The sequence below is a fragment of the Hypomesus transpacificus genome, chromosome 26, assembly GCF_021917145.1.
Source record: "Hypomesus transpacificus isolate Combined female chromosome 26, fHypTra1, whole genome shotgun sequence".
Taxonomy (NCBI): Eukaryota; Metazoa; Chordata; class Actinopteri; order Osmeriformes; family Osmeridae; genus Hypomesus; species Hypomesus transpacificus.
This window is the reverse complement of record NC_061085.1, coordinates 1,541,888-1,560,537: the sequence shown is the minus strand read 5'-3', so window position 1 is coordinate 1,560,537 and position 18,650 is coordinate 1,541,888. Positions and strand designations below refer to the sequence as shown.

Sequence of the window (18,650 nt, the reverse complement as noted above, 5' to 3'; positions counted from 1 at the left end):
TTAGCTGGAGTGTTGACTAAATGACTCGGACTATTTGGTAGTAGAGGTTCCTGGGCGTCTAGGAGGGGGAATCTTCAGACGGGAGATGAGGCGACCGAGTGTTGAGTCCTCCCGTCTGGCGGACCTCTTGAAGTCCGCCCCCAGGAAGGCATAAAGCAGCGGGTTTAGACAGCAGTGGGCAAATGCCATTGGTTCAGCCACCGCGAGCCACAAATCCAGCACCAACTCCAGACTTCAGCCCCTGGGAAGGACTTCTAGGCGTATGAGGGCATCCACTGTGATGCCAGCACCATAGGGGAGCCAACACAGGAAGAAGCAGATGACCAACGCCACAGTGGTCCTGACAGCTCTGCGCTTCTGTCTCTGCCCCTGCAGAGGGCCTCTGCGGGTCAGCCTGGACACGATGACACAGTAACACACCAGCAAAACTAAGCCCGGTACCACCAAGCCTACCAACACCAGCTGCAGGTGGAACACTGACACCCAGAGAGGAGCGTTGTCAGCTGGGTATAAGCGCTGGCACACAATCGTCCCATCTCCTGCTTCCCAAGTCCTGGCAAACACTATGTCTGACAAGGCCAAAAGAGCCACCGGCGACCAGGCTCCTGGAAAAGGAAGGGGGGGGGGGGGGGGGGGGGGGGGGGGGGGGGGGTGGTAAGGGAGACAAAGAGGAGATTCGGTGGTCAAATCAGGAGATGGAGAATACAAGCAAAGATGTACCTCTGTACATCTGAGGCATGGGCACGTGAGAGAGAGAGAGGGATAAGGCTAGAGATGTAGCTCACCTACAAACACCAGTCTCCATGCCAGTAGCTGTCTCGTGTGTGAGGTGTGTGCGTCTGTTGCTTTGACCATGGCTAGGTAGTGGTCCAAACTGATGAAGGCCAGGATGAGCACACTCCCATACAGGTTCACTGTGTAGATGACGTGCACGGCCACGCAAGTGCCTAATCCAAATCGCCAGTCCATCAGTGCGGCATCCCCTGCCCAGTGCGGGAGCGTCAGCACAAAGAGAAGATCGGCAGCAGAGAGGTGCAGCCGGTAGCGATCTGTCAGACTCCATTTTGACCTGGGGACAATCAGAGAAAAACCCCTCTGTGTGTGTGTGTGTGTGTCATCTTTTACATCAGAATGTGTTTTATCCGCCATGTTGTGTAATGTGTTCACACAAATAAATTTACTGTGACAGGTAGGTGCATATAATAAACAAATGTATAAGGATCTTTCGTTCTTTCTTTTTCAAAAGATAAAAATGTACAAAGTAACTCACTAAACTTACTAATGAACTAAACTACTATAACATCTTTGTCATTGTCTTCATTATCCATCTTTATGCTCACCTGTGCTGGCAGCCAAGCACCATCACCACCAGGCCGTTCCCAGTGATGCCCAGGACAAAGATGAAGCCATACACCACAGGGAGGAACACTCACTGGAGGTCAGGGGTTATCACTTGATCCGGGTCACACGGATCCTCCAGGGTCAGCCCCAAGTCGCCAGAACCAGTGTCGTTTATGTCATGGTCAAACGCAATATGCTGTAGGGAGGGAGAGAGAGACAGACTTTTTAAGTTGGACATTCATCTTTCTGTTTGCTAAGAACAACTTTCCTTTATCTTTTGTCCTTTTTATAAATATCCTTTATCTAAAGATAGATTTCAAAGACCCCAATGAACTAGACAGACCTGCCACATTGTGAGGACCTGTGTGGGACCTTCCATTGGGGAGCAGCAGTTGTAAAATGACCTTCAATGTACACGTACAAATCATATATACGTAAATACAACAACAAGAAATCTGAATGAGACCTTGCCGCATACCTCAAAGTAGGACATGATTGAGCGGAGCCTGGGTCTCTGTCTCCTCTGCTGAGCGGAGCGGCGCTGAGTACACTTCTCCCTTCAGTGGAGTTTAATATCTCTCTCCCATTCACCCCCAGAGCCCATACAAGTCTTGGTAGGAGGAATACACTTCCTCGTGTCTCTCGGTTGGAGAAAATGCACTTTCTTATCCGTGTTGGGGGAAATACACTTCCTCAAATCGGTCGAACAAATGAGTGCCCATACCCCCCCATCGTCTCTGTTGGAGAAATAAACTTCCCCATCCCGGTTGGAAGAAGAGACTTCCTCATCTCAGTGGGACAAATGAGCGCCCATCCAGACGTTGTTTGTGTTGGAGAAATGCACTTCCCCATCCGGGTTGGAAGAAGAAACTTCCTCATCCCGGTCGGACAAATGAGCGCCCTTCCAGCCGACGTCTCTGTTGGAAAAATGCACTTCCCCATCCCGGTTGGAAGAAGAGACTTCCTCATCTCAGTGGGACAAATGAGCGGCCATCCAGCCATCGTCTCTGTTCGAGAAATGCACTTCCCCATCCCGGTTGGAAGAAGAGACTTCCTCATCTCAGTCGAGGAAATGAGCGTCCATCCAGCCGTCGTCTCTGTTGGAGAAATGCACTTCCCCATCCGGGTTGGAAGAAGAGACTTCCTCATCTCGGTCGAGGAAATGAGCGCCCATCCAGCCGTCGTCTCTGTTGGAGAAATGCACTTCCCCATCCCGGTTGGAAGAAGAGACTTCCTCATCTCGGTCGGACAAATGAGCGTCCATCAAACCGTCGTCTCTGTTGGAGAAATGCACTTCCCCATCCGGGTTGGAAGAAGAGACTTCCTCATCTCGGTCGGACAAATGAGCGTCCATCCAGCCTTCGTCTCTGTTGGAGAAATCCACTTCCCCATCCCGGTTGGAAGAAGAGACTTCCTCATCTCGGTCGGACAAATGAGCGTCCATCCAGCCGTCGTCTCTGTTGGAGAAATGCACTTCCGCATCCCGGTTGGAAGAAGAGACTTCCTCATCTCGGTCGGACAACTGAGCGCCCATCCAGCCGTCGTCTCTTTCGCTGAAATGCACTTCCCCATCCCGGTTGGAAGAAGAGATTTTCTCATCTCGGTAGGACAAATGAGCGCCCATCCCCCCACCCCCATCGTTTCTGTTGGAGAAATGCACTTCCCCATCCCGGTTGGAAGAAGAGACTTCCTCATCTCGGTGGGACAACTGAGCGCCCATCCAGCCGTCGTTTCTTTTGCTGAAATGCACTTCCCCATCCCGGTTGGAAGAAGAGATTTTCTCATCTCGGTAGGACAAATGAGCGCCCATCCCCCCACCCCCATCGTTTCTGTTGGAGAAATGCACTTCCCCATCCCGGTTGGAAGAAGAGACTTCCTCATCTCGGTGGGACAACTGAGCGCCCATCCAGCCGTCGTTTCTTTTGCTGAAATGCACTTCCCCATCCCGGTTGGAAGAAAATACTTCCTCATCTCAGTAGGACAAATGAGCGCCAATTCCCCCCATCGTCTCTGTTGGAGAAATGCACTTCCCCATCCCGGTTGGAAGAAGAGACTTGCTCATCTCGGTCGAGGAAATGAGCGCCCATCCAGCCGTCGTTTGTGTTGGAGAAATGCACTTCCCCATCCGGGTTGGAAGAAGAGACTTCCTCATCCCGGTCGGACAAATGAGCGCCCTTCCAGCCGACGTCTCTGTTGGAGAAATGCACTTCCCCATCCCGGTTGGAAGAAGAGACTTCCTCATCTCAGTGGGACAAATGAGCGGCCATCCAGCCATCGTCTCTGTTCGAGAAATGCACTTCCCCATCCCGGTTGGAAGAAGAGACTTCCTCATCTCGGTCGAGGAAATGAGCACCCATCCAGCCGTCGTCTCTGTTGGAGAAATTAACTTCCCCATCCGGGTTGGAAGAAGAGACTTCCTCATCTCTGTCGAGGAAATGAGCGCCCATCCCCCCCCCCATCGTTTCTGTTAGAGAAATGCACTTCCCCATCCCGGTTGGAAGAAGAGACTTCCTCATCTCGGTCGGACAAATGAGCGCCAATCCAGCCGTCGTCTCTGTTGGAGAAATGCACTTCCCCATCCCGATTGGAAGAAGAGACTTCCTCATCTCGGTGGGACAACTGAGCGCCCATCCAGCCGTCGTTTCTTTTGCTGAAATGCACTTCCCCATCCCGGTTGGAAGAAAATACTTCCTCATCTCAGTAGGACAAATGAGCGCCCATTCCCCCCATCGTCTCTGTTGGAGAAATGCACTTCCCCATCCCGGTTGGAAGAAGAGACTTCCTCATCTCGGTCGGACAAATGAGCGCCCATCCAGCCATCGTCTCTGTTGGAGAAATGCACTTCCCCATCCTTATTGGAAGAAGAAACTTCCTCATCTCGGTCGGACAACTGAGCGCCCATCCAGCCGTCGTCTCTTTCGCTGAAATGCACTTCCCCATCCCGGTTGGAAGAAGAGATTTTCTCATCTCGGTGGGACAACTGAGCGCCCATCCAGCCGTCGTTTCTTTTGCTGAAATGCACTTCCCCATCCCGGTTGGAAGAAAATACTTCCTCATCTCAGTAGGACAAATGAGCGCCCATTCCCCCCATCGTCTCTGTTGGAGAAATGCACTTCCCCATCCCGGTTGGAAGAAGAGACTTCCTCATCTCGGTCGGACAAATGAGCGCCCATCCAGCCATCGTTTCTGTTGGAGAAATGCACTTCCCCATCCTTATTGGAAGAAGAAACTTCCTCATCTCGGTCGGACAACTGAGTGCCCATCCAGCCGTCGTCTCTTTCGCTGAAATGCACTTCCCCATCCCGGTTGGAAGAAGAGATTTTCTCATCTTGGTAGGACAAATGAGCGCCCATCCCCCCATCGTTTCTGTTGGAGAAATGCACTTCCCCATCCCGGTTGGAAGAAGAGACTTCCTCATCTCGGTGGGACAACTGAGCGCCCATCCAGCCGTCGTTTCTTTTGCTGAAATGCACTTCCCCATCCCGGTTGGAAGAAAATACTTCCTCATCTCAGTAGGACAAATGAGCGCCCATTCCCCCCATCGTCTCTGTTGGAGAAATTTACTTCCCCATCCCGGTTGGAAGAAAATACTTCCTCATCTCTTGTAGGACAAATGAGCGCCCATTCCCCCCATCGTCTCTGTTGGAGAAATGCACTTCCCCATCCCGGTTGGAAGAAGAGACTTCCTGATCTCGGTTGGACAAATGAGCGGCCATCCAGCCATCGTCTCTGTTGGAGAAATGCACTTCCCCATCCCGGTTGGAAGAAGAGACTTCCTCATCTCGGTCGGACAACTGAGCGCCCATCCAGCCGTCGTCTCTTTCGCTGAAATGCACTTCCCCATCCCGGTTGGAAGAAGAGATTTTCTCATCTCGGTAGGACAAATGAGTGCCCATCCCCCCACCCCCATCGTTTCTGTTGGAGAAATGCACTTCCCCATCCCGGTTGGAAGAAGAGACTTCCTCATCTCGGTTGGACAACTGAGCGCCCATCCAGCCGTCGTCTCTTTCGCTGAAATGCACTTCCCCATCCCGGTTGGAAGAAGAGATTTTCTCATCTCGGTCGGACAAATGAGCGCCAATCCAGCCGTCGTCTCTGTTGGAGAAATGCACTTCCCCATCCCGATTGGAAGAAGAGACTTCCGCATCTCGGTGGGACAACTGAGCGCCCATCCAGCCGTCGTTTCTTTTGCTGAAATACACTTCCCCATCCCGGTTGGAAGAAAATACTTCCTCATCTCAGTAGGACAAATGAGCGCCCATTCCCCCCATCGTCTCTGTTGGAGAAATGCACTTCCCCATCCCGGTTGGAAGAAGAGACTTCCTCATCTCGGTCGGACAAATGAGCGCCCATCCAGCCATCGTCTCTGTTGGAGAAATGCACTTCCCCATCCTTATTGGAAGAAGAAACTTCCTCATCTCGGTCGGACAACTGAGCGCCCATCCAGCCGTCGTCTCTTTCGCTGAAATGCACTTCCCCATCCCGGTTGGAAGAAGAGATTTTCTCATCTCGGTAGGACAAATGAGCGCCCATCCCCCCACCCCCATCGTTTCTGTTGGAGAAATGCACTTCCCCATCCCGGTTGGAAGAAGAGACTTCCTCATCTCGGTGGGACAACTGAGCGCCCATCCAGCCGTCGTTTCTTTTGCTGAAATGCACTTCCCCATCCCGGTTGGAAGAAAATACTTCCTCATCTCAGTAGGACAAATGAGCGCCCATTCCCCCCATCGTCTCTGTTGGAGAAATGCACTTCCCCATCCCGGTTGGAAGAAGAGACTTGCTCATCTCGGTCGAGGAAATGAGTGCCCATCCAGCCGTCGTTTGTGTTGGAGAAATGCACTTCCCCATCCGGGTTGGAAGAAGAGACTTCCTCATCCCGGTCGGACAAATGAGCGCCCTTCCAGCCGACGTCTCTGTTGGAGAAATGCACTTCCCCATCCCGGTTGGAAGAAGAGACTTCCTCATCTCAGTGGGACAAATGAGCGGCCATCCAGCCATCGTCTCTGTTCGAGAAATGCACTTCCCCATCCCGGTTGGAAGAAGAGACTTCCTCATCTCGGTCGAGGAAATGAGCACCCATCCAGCCGTCGTCTCTGTTGGAGAAATTAACTTCCCCATCCGGGTTGGAAGAAGAGACTTCCTCATCTCGGTCGAGGAAATGAGCGCCCATCCCCCCCCCCATCGTTTCTGTTAGAGAAATGCACTTCCCCATCCCGGTTGGAAGAAGAGACTTCCTCATCTCGGTCGGACAAATGAGCGCCAATCCAGCCGTCGTCTCTGTTGGAGAAATGCACTTCCCCATCCCGATTGGAAGAAGAGACTTCCTCATCTCGGTGGGACAACTGAGCGCCCATCCAGCCGTCGTTTCTTTTGCTGAAATGCACTTCCCCATCCCGGTTGGAAGAAAATACTTCCTCATCTCAGTAGGACAAATGAGCGCCCATTCCCCCCATCGTCTCTGTTGGAGAAATGCACTTCCCCATCCCGGTTGGAAGAAGAGACTTCCTGATCTCGGTCGGAAAAATGAGCGGCCATCCAGCCATCGTCTCTGTTGGAGAAATGCACTTCCCCATCCCGGTTGGAAGAAGAGACTTCCTCATCTCGGTCGGACAAATGAGCGCCCATCCAGCCGTCGTCTCTGTTGGAGAAATGCACTTCCCCATCCTTATTGGAAGAAGAAACTTCCTCATCTCGGTCGGACAACCGAGCGCCCATCCAGCCGTCGTCTCTTTTGCTGAAATGCACTTCCCCATCCCGGTTGGAAGAAAATACTTCCTCATCTCAGTAGGACAAATGAGCGCCCATTCCCCCCATCGTCTCTGTTGGAGAAATGCACTTCCCCATCCCGGTTGGAAGAAGAGACTTCCTGATCTCGGTCGGACAAATGAGCGGCCATCCAGCCATCGTCTCTGTTGGAGAAATGCACTTCCCCATCCCGGTTGGAAGAAGAGACTTCCTCATCTCGGTCGGACAAATGAGCGCCCATCCAGCCGTCGTCTCTGTTGGAGAAATGCACTTCCCCATCCTTATTGGAAGAAGAAACTTCCTCATCTCGGTCGGACAACCGAGCGCCCATCCAGCCGTCGTCTCTTTCGCTGAAATGCACTTCCCCATCCCGGTTGGAAGAAGAGATTTTCTCATCTCGGTAGGACAAATGAGTGCCCATCCCCCCACCCCCATCGTTTCTGTTGGAGAAATGCACTTCCCCATCCCGGTTGGAAGAAGAGACTTCCTCATCTCGGTTGGACAACTGAGCGCCCATCCAGCCGTCGTCTCTTTCGCTGAAATGCACTTCCCCATCCCGGTTGGAAGAAGAGATTTTCTCATCTCGGTCGGACAAATGAGCGCCAATCCAGCCGTCGTCTCTGTTGGAGAAATGCACTTCCCCATCCCGATTGGAAGAAGAGACTTCCTCATCTCGGTGGGACAACTGAGCGCCCATCCAGCCGTCGTTTCTTTTGCTGAAATGCACTTCCCCATCCCGGTTGGAAGAAAATACTTCCTCGTCTCAGTAGGACAAATGAGCGCCCATTCCCCCCATCGTCTCTGTTGGAGAAATGCACTTCCCCATCCCGGTTGGAAGAAGAGACTTCCTCATCTCGGTCGGACAAATGAGCGCCCATCCAGCCATCGTCTCTGTTGGAGAAATGCACTTCCCCATCCTTATTGGAAGAAGAAACTTCCTCATCTCGGTCGGACAACGGAGCGCCCATCCAGCCGTCGTCTCTTTCGCTGAAATGCACTTCCCCATCCCGGTTGGAAGAAGAGATTTTCTCATCTCGGTGGGACAACTGAGCGCCCATCCAGCCGTTGTTTCTTTTGCTGAAATGCACTTCCCCATCCCGGTTGGAAGAAAATACTTCCTCATCTCAGTAGGACAAATGAGCGCCCATTCCCCCCATCGTCTCTGTTGTAGAAATGCACTTCCCCATCCCGGTTGGAAGAAGAGACTTCCTCATCTCGGTCGGACAAATGAGCGCCCATCCAGCCGTCGTCTCTGTTGGAGAAATGCACTTCCCCATCCTTATTGGAAGAAGAAACTTCCTCATCTCGGTCGGACAACTGAGCGCCCATCCAACCGTCGTCTCTTTCGCTGAAATGCACTTCCCCATCCCGGTTGGAAGAAGAGATTTTCTCATCTCGGTAGGACAAATGAGTGCCCATCCCCCCACCCCCATCGTTTCTGTTGGAGAAATGCACTTCCCCATCCCGATTGGAAGAAGAGACTTCCTCATCTCGGTGGGACAACTGAGCGCCCATCCAGCCGTCGTTTCTTTTGCTGAAATGCACTTCCCCATCCCGGTTGGAAGAAAATACTTCCTCATCTCAGTAGGACAAATGAGCGCCCATTCCCCCCATCGTCTCTGTTGGAGAAATGCACTTCCCCATCCCGGTTGGAAGAAGAGACTTCCTGATCTCGGTCGGACAAATGAGCGGCCATCCAGCCATCGTCTCTGTTGGAGAAATGCACTTCCCCATCCCGGTTGGAAGAAGAGACTTCCTCATCTCGGTCGGACAAATGAGCGCCCATCCAGCCCTCGTCTCTGTTGGAGAAATGCACTTCCCCATCCTTATTGGAAGAAGAAACTTCCTCATCTCGGTCGGACAACTGAGCGCCCATCCAGCCGTCGTCTCTTTCGCTGAAATGCACTTCCCCATCCCGGTTGGAAGAAGAGATTTTCTCATCTCGGTGGGACAACTGAGCGCCCATCCAGCCGTTGTTTCTTTTGCTGAAATGCACTTCCCCATCCCGGTTGGAAGAAAATACTTCCTCATCTCAGTAGGACAAATGAGCGCCCATTCCCCCCATCGTCTCTGTTGTAGAAATGCACTTCCCCATCCCGGTTCGAAGAAGAGACTTCCTCATCTCGGTCGGACAAATGAGCGCCCATCCAGCCGTCGTCTCTGTTGGAGAAATGCACTTCCCCATCCTTATTGGAAGAAGAAACTTCCTCATCTCGGTCGGACAACTGAGCGCCCATCCAACCGTCGTCTCTTTCGCTGAAATGCACTTCCCCATCCCGGTTGGAAGAAGAGATTTTCTCATCTCGGTAGGACAAATGAGTGCCCATCCCCCCATCGTCTCTGTTGGAGAAATGCACTTCCCCATCCCGGTTGGAAGAAGAGACTTCCTCATCTCGGTCGGACAAATGAGCGCCCATCCAGCCGTCGTCTCTGTTGGAGAAATGCACTTCCCCATCCTTATTGGAAGAAGAAACTTCCTCATCTCGGTCGGACAACCGAGCGCCCATCCAGCCGTCGTCTCTTTCGCTGAAATGCACTTCCCCATCCCGGTTGGAAGAAGAGATTTTCTCATCTCGGTAGGACAAATGAGTGCCCATCCCCCCACCCCCATCGTTTCTGTTGGAGAAATGCACTTCCCCATCCCGGTTGGAAGAAGAGACTTTCTCATCTCGGTTGGACAACTGAGCGCCCATCCAGCCGTCGTCTCTTTCGCTGAAATGCACTTCCCCATCCCGGTTGGAAGAAGAGATTTCCTCATCTCGGTCGGACAAATGAGCGCCAATCCAGCCGTCGTCTCTGTTGGAGAAATGCACTTCCCCATCCCGATTGGAAGAAGAGACTTCCTCATCTCGGTGGGACAACTGAGCGCCCATCCAGCCGTCGTTTCTTTTGCTGAAATGCACTTCCCCATCCCGGTTGGAAGAAAATACTTCCTCATCTCAGTAGGACAAATGAGCGCCCATTCCCCCCATCGTCTCTGTTGGAGAAATGCACTTCCCCATCCCGGTTGGAAGAAGAGACTTCCTGATCTCGGTCGGACAAATGAGCGGCCATCCAGCCATCGTCTCTGTTGGAGAAATGCACTTCCCCATCCCGGTTGGAAGAAGAGACTTCCTCATCTCGGTCGGACAAATGAGCGCCCATCCAGCCGTCGTCTCTGTTGGAGAAATGCACTTCCCCATCCTTATTGGAAGAAGAAACTTCCTCATCTCGGTCGGACAACTGAGCGCCCATCCAGCCGTCGTCTCTTTCGCTGAAATGCACTTCCCCATCCCGGTTGGAAGAAGAGATTTTCTCATCTCGGTGGGACAACTGAGCGCCCATCCAGCCGTTGTTTCTTTTGCTGAAATGCACTTCCCCATCCCGGTTGGAAGAAAATACTTCCTCATCTCAGTAGGACAAATGAGCGCCCATTCCCCCCGTCGTCTCTGTTGTAGAAATGCACTTCCCCATCCCGGTTGGAAGAAGAGACTTCCTCATCTCGGTCGGACAACTGAGCGCCCATCCAACCGTCGTCTCTTTCGCTGAAATGCACTTCCCCATCCTTATTGGAAGAAGAAACTTCCTCATCTCGGTAGGACAAATGAGTGCCCATCCCCCCATCGTCTCTGTTGGAGAAATGCACTTCCCCATCCCGGTTGGAAGAAGAGACTTCCTCATCTCGGTCGGACAAATGAGCGCCCATCCAGCCGTCGTCTCTGTTGGAGAAATGCACTTCCCCATCCTTATTGGAAGAAGAAACTTCCTCATCTCGGTCGGACAACCGAGCGCCCATCCAGCCGTCGTCTCTTTCGCTGAAATGCACTTCCCCATCCCGGTTGGAAGAAGAGATTTTCTCATCTCGGTAGGACAAATGAGTGCCCATCCCCCCACCCCCATCGTTTCTGTTGGAGAAATGCACTTCCCCATCCCGGTTGGAAGAAGAGACTTCCTCATCTCGGTTGGACAACTGAGCGCCCATCCAGCCGTCGTCTCTTTCGCTGAAATGCACTTCCCCATCCCGGTTGGAAGAAGAGATTTTCTCATCTCGGTCGGACAAATGAGCGCCAATCCAGCCGTCGTCTCTGTTGGAGAAATGCACTTCCCCATCCCGATTGGAAGAAGAGACTTCCTCATCTCGGTGGGACAACTGAGCGCCCATCCAGCCGTCGTTTCTTTTGCTGAAATGCACTTCCCCATCCCGGTTGGAAGAAAATACTTCCTCATCTCAGTAGGACAAATGAGCGCCCATTCCCCCCATCGTCTCTGTTGTAGAAATGCACTTCCCCATCCCGGTTCGAAGAAGAGACTTCCTCATCTCGGTCGGACAAATGAGCGCCCATCCAGCCGTCGTCTCAGTTGGAGAAATGCACTTCCCCATCCTTATTGGAAGAAGAAACTTCCTCATCTCGGTCGGACAACTGAGCGCCCATCCAACCGTCGTCTCTTTCGCTGAAATGCACTTCCCCATCCCGGTTGGAAGAAGAGATTTTCTCATCTCGGTAGGACAAATGAGTGCCCATCCCCCCATCGTCTCTGTTGGAGAAATGCACTTCCCCATCCCGGTTGGAAGAAGAGACTTCCTCATCTCGGTCGGACAAATGAGCGCCCATCCAGCCGTCGTCTCTGTTGGAGAAATGCACTTCCCCATCCTTATTGGAAGAAGAAACTTCCTCATCTCGGTCGGACAACCGAGCGCCCATCCAGCCGTCGTCTCTTTCGCTGAAATGCACTTCCCCATCCCGGTTGGAAGAAGAGATTTTCTCATCTCGGTAGGACAAATGAGTGCCCATCCCCCCACCCCCATCGTTTCTGTTGGAGAAATGCACTTCCCCATCCCGGTTGGAAGAAGAGACTTTCTCATCTCGGTTGGACAACTGAGCGCCCATCCAGCCGTCGTCTCTTTCGCTGAAATGCACTTCCCCATCCCGGTTGGAAGAAGAGATTTCCTCATCTCGGTCGGACAAATGAGCGCCAATCCAGCCGTCGTCTCTGTTGGAGAAATGCACTTCCCCATCCCGATTGGAAGAAGAGACTTCCTCATCTCGGTGGGACAACTGAGCGCCCATCCAGCCGTCGTTTCTTTTGCTGAAATGCACTTCCCCATCCCGGTTGGAAGAAAATACTTCCTCATCTCAGTAGGACAAATGAGCGCCCATTCCCCCCATCGTCTCTGTTGGAGAAATGCACTTCCCCATCCCGGTTGGAAGAAGAGACTTCCTGATCTCGGTCGGACAAATGAGCGGCCATCCAGCCATCGTCTCTGTTGGAGAAATGCACTTCCCCATCCCGGTTGGAAGAAGAGACTTCCTCATCTCGGTCGGACAAATGAGCGCCCATCCAGCCGTCGTCTCTGTTGGAGAAATGCACTTCCCCATCCTTATTGGAAGAAGAAACTTCCTCATCTCGGTCGGACAACTGAGCGCCCATCCAGCCGTCGTCTCTTTCGCTGAAATGCACTTCCCCATCCCGGTTGGAAGAAGAGATTTTCTCATCTCGGTGGGACAACTGAGCGCCCATCCAGCCGTTGTTTCTTTTGCTGAAATGCACTTCCCCATCCCGGTTGGAAGAAAATACTTCCTCATCTCAGTAGGACAAATGAGCGCCCATTCCCCCCGTCGTCTCTGTTGTAGAAATGCACTTCCCCATCCCGGTTGGAAGAAGAGACTTCCTCATCTCGGTCGGACAACTGAGCGCCCATCCAACCGTCGTCTCTTTCGCTGAAATGCACTTCCCCATCCTTATTGGAAGAAGAAACTTCCTCATCTCGGTAGGACAAATGAGTGCCCATCCCCCCATCGTCTCTGTTGGAGAAATGCACTTCCCCATCCCGGTTGGAAGAAGAGACTTCCTCATCTCGGTCGGACAAATGAGCGCCCATCCAGCCGTCGTCTCTGTTGGAGAAATGCACTTCCCCATCCTTATTGGAAGAAGAAACTTCCTCATCTCGGTCGGACAACCGAGCGCCCATCCAGCCGTCGTCTCTTTCGCTGAAATGCACTTCCCCATCCCGGTTGGAAGAAGAGATTTTCTCATCTCGGTAGGACAAATGAGTGCCCATCCCCCCACCCCCATCGTTTCTGTTGGAGAAATGCACTTCCCCATCCCGGTTGGAAGAAGAGACTTCCTCATCTCGGTTGGACAACTGAGCGCCCATCCAGCCGTCGTCTCTTTCGCTGAAATGCACTTCCCCATCCCGGTTGGAAGAAGAGATTTTCTCATCTCGGTCGGACAAATGAGCGCCAATCCAGCCGTCGTCTCTGTTGGAGAAATGCACTTCCCCATCCCGATTGGAAGAAGAGACTTCCTCATCTCGGTGGGACAACTGAGCGCCCATCCAGCCGTCGTTTCTTTTGCTGAAATGCACTTCCCCATCCCGGTTGGAAGAAAATACTTCCTCATCTCAGTAGGACAAATGAGCGCCCATTCCCCCCATCGTCTCTGTTGGAGAAATGCACTTCCCCATCCCGGTTGGAAGAAGAGACTTCCTCATCTCGGTCGGACAAATGAGCGCCCATCCAGCCATCGTCTCTGTTGGAGAAATGCACTTCCCCATCCTTATTGGAAGAAGAAACTTCCTCATCTCGGTCGGACAACTGAGCGCCCATCCAGCCGTCGTCTCTTTCGCTGAAATGCACTTCCCCATCCCGGTTGGAAGAAGAGATTTTCTCATCTCGGTGGGACAACTGAGCGCCCATCCAGCCGTTGTTTCTTTTGCTGAAATGCACTTCCCCATCCCGGTTGGAAGAAAATACTTCCTCATCTCAGTAGGACAAATGAGCGCCCATTCCCCCCATCGTCTCTGTTGTAGAAATGCACTTCCCCATCCCGGTTGGAAGAAGAGACTTCCTCATCTCGGTCGGACAAATGAGCGCCCATCCAGCCGTCGTCTCTGTTGGAGAAATGCACTTCCCCATCCTTATTGGAAGAAGAAACTTCCTCATCTCGGTCGGACAACTGAGCGCCCATCCAACCGTCGTCTCTTTCGCTGAAATGCACTTCCCCATCCCGGTTGGAAGAAGAGATTTTCTCATCTCGGTAGGACAAATGAGTGCCCACCCCCATCGTTTCTGTTGGAGAAATGCACTTCCCCATCCCGGTTGGAAGAAGAGACTTCCTCATCTCGGTTGGACAACTGAGCGCCCATCCAGCCGTCGTCTCTTTCGCTGAAATGCACTTCCCCATCCCGGTTGGAAGAAGAGATTTTCTCATCTCGGTCGGACAAATGAGCGCCAATCCAGCCGTCGTCTCTGTTGGAGAAATGCACTTCCCCATCCCGATTGGAAGAAGAGACTTCCTCATCTCGGTGGGACAACTGAGCGCCCATCCAGCCGTCGTTTCTTTTGCTGAAATGCACTTCCCCATCCCGGTTGGAAGAAAATACTTCCTCATCTCAGTAGGACAAATGAGCGCCCATTCCCCCCATCGTCTCTGTTGGAGAAATGCACTTCCCCATCCTTATTGGAAGAAGAAACTTCCTCATCTCGGTCGGACAACTGAGCGCCCATCCAACCGTCGTCTCTTTCGCTGAAATGCACTTCCCCATCCCGGTTGGAAGAAGAGATTTTCTCATCTCGGTAGGACAAATGAGTGCCCACCCCCATCGTTTCTGTTGGAGAAATGCACTTCCCCATCCCGGTTGGAAGAAGAGACTTCCTCATCTCGGTTGGACAACTGAGCGCCCATCCAGCCGTCGTCTCTTTCGCTGAAATGCACTTCCCCATCCCGGTTGGAAGAAGAGATTTTCTCATCTCGGTCGGACAAATGAGCGCCAATCCAGCCGTCGTCTCTGTTGGAGAAATGCACTTCCCCATCCCGATTGGAAGAAGAGACTTCCTCATCTCGGTGGGACAACTGAGCGCCCATCCAGCCGTCGTTTCTTTTGCTGAAATGCACTTCCCCATCCCGGTTGGAAGAAAATACTTCCTCATCTCAGTAGGACAAATGAGCGCCCATTCCCCCCATCGTCTCTGTTGGAGAAATGCACTTCCCCATCCCGGTTGGAAGAAGAGACTTCCTCATCTCGGTCGGACAAATGAGCGCCCATCCAGCCATCGTCTCTGTTGGAGAAATGCACTTCCCCATCCCGGTTGGAAGAAGAGACTTCCTCATCTCGGTGGGACAACTGAGCGCCCATCCAGCCGTCGTTTCTTTTGCTGAAATGCACTTCCCCATCCCGGTTGGAAGAAAATACTTCCTCATCTCAGTAGGACAAATGAGCGCCCATTCCCCCCATCGTCTCTGTTGGAGAAATGCACTTCCCCATCCCGGTTTGAAGAAGAGACTTCCTGATCTCGGTCGGACAAATGAGCGGCCATCCAGCCATCGTCTCTGTTGGAGAAATGCACTTCCCCATCCCGGTTGGAAGAAGAGACTTCCTCATCTCGGTCGGACAAATGAGCGCCCATCCAGCCGTCGTCTCTTTCGCTGAAATGCACTTCCCCATCCCGGTTGGAAGAAGAGATTTTCTCATCTCGGTAGGACAAATGAGTGCCCATCCCCCCACCCCCATCGTTTCTGTTGGAGAAATGCACTTCCCCATCCCGGTTGGAAGAAGAGACTTCCTCATCTCGGTGGGACAACTGAGCTCCCATCCAGCCGTCGTCTCTTTCGCTGAAATGCACTTCCCCATCCCGGTTGGAAGAAGAGATTTTCTCATCTCGGTCGGACAAATGAGCGCCAATCCAGCCGTCGTCTCTGTTGGAGAAATGCACTTCCCCATCCCGATTGGAAGAAGAGACTTCTTCATCTCGGTGGGACAACTGAGCGCCCATCCAGCCGTCGTTTCTTTTGCTGAAATGCACTTCCCCATCCCGGTTGGAATAAAATACTTCCTCATCTCAGTAGGACAAATGAGCGCCCATTCCCCCCATCGTCTCTGTTGGAGAAATGCACTTCCCCATCCCGGTTGGAAGAAGAGACTTCCTCATCTCGGTCGGACAAATGAGCGCCCATCCAGCCATCGTCTCTGTTGGAGAAATGCACTTCCCCATCCTTATTGGAAGAAGAAACTTCCTCATCTCGGTCGGACAACTGAGCGCCCATCCAGCCGTCGTCTCTTTCGCTGAAATGCACTTCCCCATCCCGGTTGGAAGAGATTTTCTCATCTCGGTAGGACAAATGAGCGCCAATCCCCCCACCCCCATCGTTTCTGTTGGAGAAATGCACTTCCCCATCCCGGTTGGAAGAAGAGACTTCCTCATCTCGGTTGGACAACTGAGCGCCCATCCAGCCGTCGTCTCTTTCGCTGAAATGCACTTCCCCATCCCGGTTGGAAGAAGAGATTTTCTCATCTCGGTCGGACAAATGAGCGCCAATCCAGCCGTCGTCTCTGTTGGAGAAATGCACTTCCCATCCCGGTTGGAAGAAGAGACTTCCTCATCTCGGTGGGACAACTGAGCGCCCATCCAGCCGTCGTTTCTTTTGCTGAAATGCACTTCCCCATCCCGGTTGGAAGAAAATACTTCCTCATCTCAGTAGGACAAATGAGCGCCCATTCCCCCCATCGTCTCTGTTGGAGAAATGCACTTCCCCATCCCGGTTGGAAGAAGAGACTCCCTGATCTCGGTCGGAAAAATGAGCGGCCATCCAGCCATCGTCTCTGTTGGAGAAATGCACTTCCCCATCCGGGTTGGAAGAAGAGACTTCCTCATCTCGGTCGGACAAATGAGCGTCCATCCAGCCTTCGTCTCTGTTGGAGAAATGCACTTCCCCATCCCGGTTGGAAGAAGAGACTTCCTCATCTCGGTCGGACAAATGAGCGTCCATCCAGCCGTCGTCTCTGTTGGAGAAATGCACTTCCCCATCCCGGTTGGAAGAAGAAACTTCCTCATCTCGGTCGAGCAAATGAGCGCCCACCCCCCCCCATCGTTTCTGTTGGAGAAATGCACTTCCCCATCCCGGTTGGAAGAAGAGACTTGCTCATCTCGGTCGAGGAAATGAGCGCCCATCCAGCCGTCGTTTGTGTTGGAGAAATGCACTTCCCCATCCGGGTTGGAAGAAGAGACTTCCTCATCCCGGTCGGACAAATGAGCGCCCATCCAGCCGTCGTCTCTGTTGGAGAAATGCACTTCCCCATCCTTATTGGAAGAAGAAACTTCCTCATCTCGGTCGGACAACTGAGCGCCCATCCAGCCGTCGTCTCTTTCGCTGAAATGCACTTCCCCATCCCGGTTGGAAGAAGAGACTTCCTCATCTCGGTGGGACAACTGAGCGCCCATCCAGCCGTCGTTTCTTTTGCTGAAATGCACTTCCCCATCCCGGTTGGAAGAAAATACTTCCTCATCTCAGTAGGACAAATGAGCGCCCATTCCCCCCATCGTCTCTGTTGGAGAAATGCACTTCCCCATCCCGGTTGGAAGAAGAGACTCCCTGATCTCGGTCGGAAAAATGAGCGGCCATCCAGCCATCGTCTCTGTTGGAGAAATGCACTTCCCCATCCGGGTTGGAAGAAGAGACTTCCTCATCTCGGTCGGACAAATGAGCGTCCATCCAGCCTTCGTCTCTGTTGGAGAAATGCACTTCCCCATCCCGGTTGGAAGAAGAGACTTCCTCATCTCGGTCGGACAAATGAGCGTCCATCCAGCCGTCGTCTCTGTTGGAGAAATGCACTTCCCCATCCCGGTTGGAAGAAGAGACTTCCTCATCTCGGTCGAGCAAATGAGCGCCCACCCCCCCCCATCGTTTCTGTTGGAGAAATGCACTTCCCCATCCCGGTTGGAAGAAGAGACTTGCTCATCTCGGTCGAGGAAATGAGCGCCCATCCAGCCGTCGTTTGTGTTGGAGAAATGCACTTCCCCATCCGGGTTGGAAGAAGAGACTTCCTCATCCCGGTCGGACAAATGAGCGCCCTTCCAGCCGACGACTCTGTTGGAGAAATGCACTTCCCCATCCCGGTTGGAAGAAGAGACTTCCTCATCTCAGTGGGACAAATGAGCGGCCATCCAGCCATCGTCTCTGTTCGAGAAATGCACTTCCCCATCCCGGTTGGAAGAAGAGACTTCCTCATCTCGGTCGAGGAAATGAGCACCCATCCAGCCGTCGTCTCTGTTGGAGAAATTAACTTCCCCATCCGGGTTGGAAGAAGAGACTTCCTCATCTCGGTCGAGGAAATGAGCGCCCATCCCCCCCCCCCATCGTTTCTGTTGGAGAAATGCACTTCCCCATCCCGGTTGGAAGAAGAGACTTCCTCATCTCGGTCGGACAAATGAGCGCCAATCCAGCCGTCGTCTCTGTTGGAGAAATGCACTTCCCCATCCCGATTGGAAGAAGAGACTTCCTCATCTCGGTGGGACAACTGAGCGCCCATCCAGCCGTCGTTTCTTTTGCTGAAATGCACTTCCCCATCCCGGTTGGAAGAAAATACTTCCTCATCTCAGTAGGACAAATGAGCGCCCATTCCCCCCATCGTCTCTGTTGGAAAAATGCACTTCCCCATCCCGGTTGGAAGAAGAGACTTCCTGATTTCGGCCGGACAAATGAGCGGCCATCCAGCCATCGTCTCTGTTGGAGAAATGCACTTCCCCATCCCGGTTGGAAGAAGAGACTTCCTCATCTCGGTGGGACAACTGAGCGCCCATCCAGCC

General features: G+C 52.8%; 1 pseudogene; it reads right to left on the bottom strand.

Annotated features, from left to right (window-relative positions):
• On the bottom strand, positions 1-1,834 carry LOC124487442 (annotated as a pseudogene).
• Positions 1,835-18,650: the final 16,816 nt, after the last annotated feature.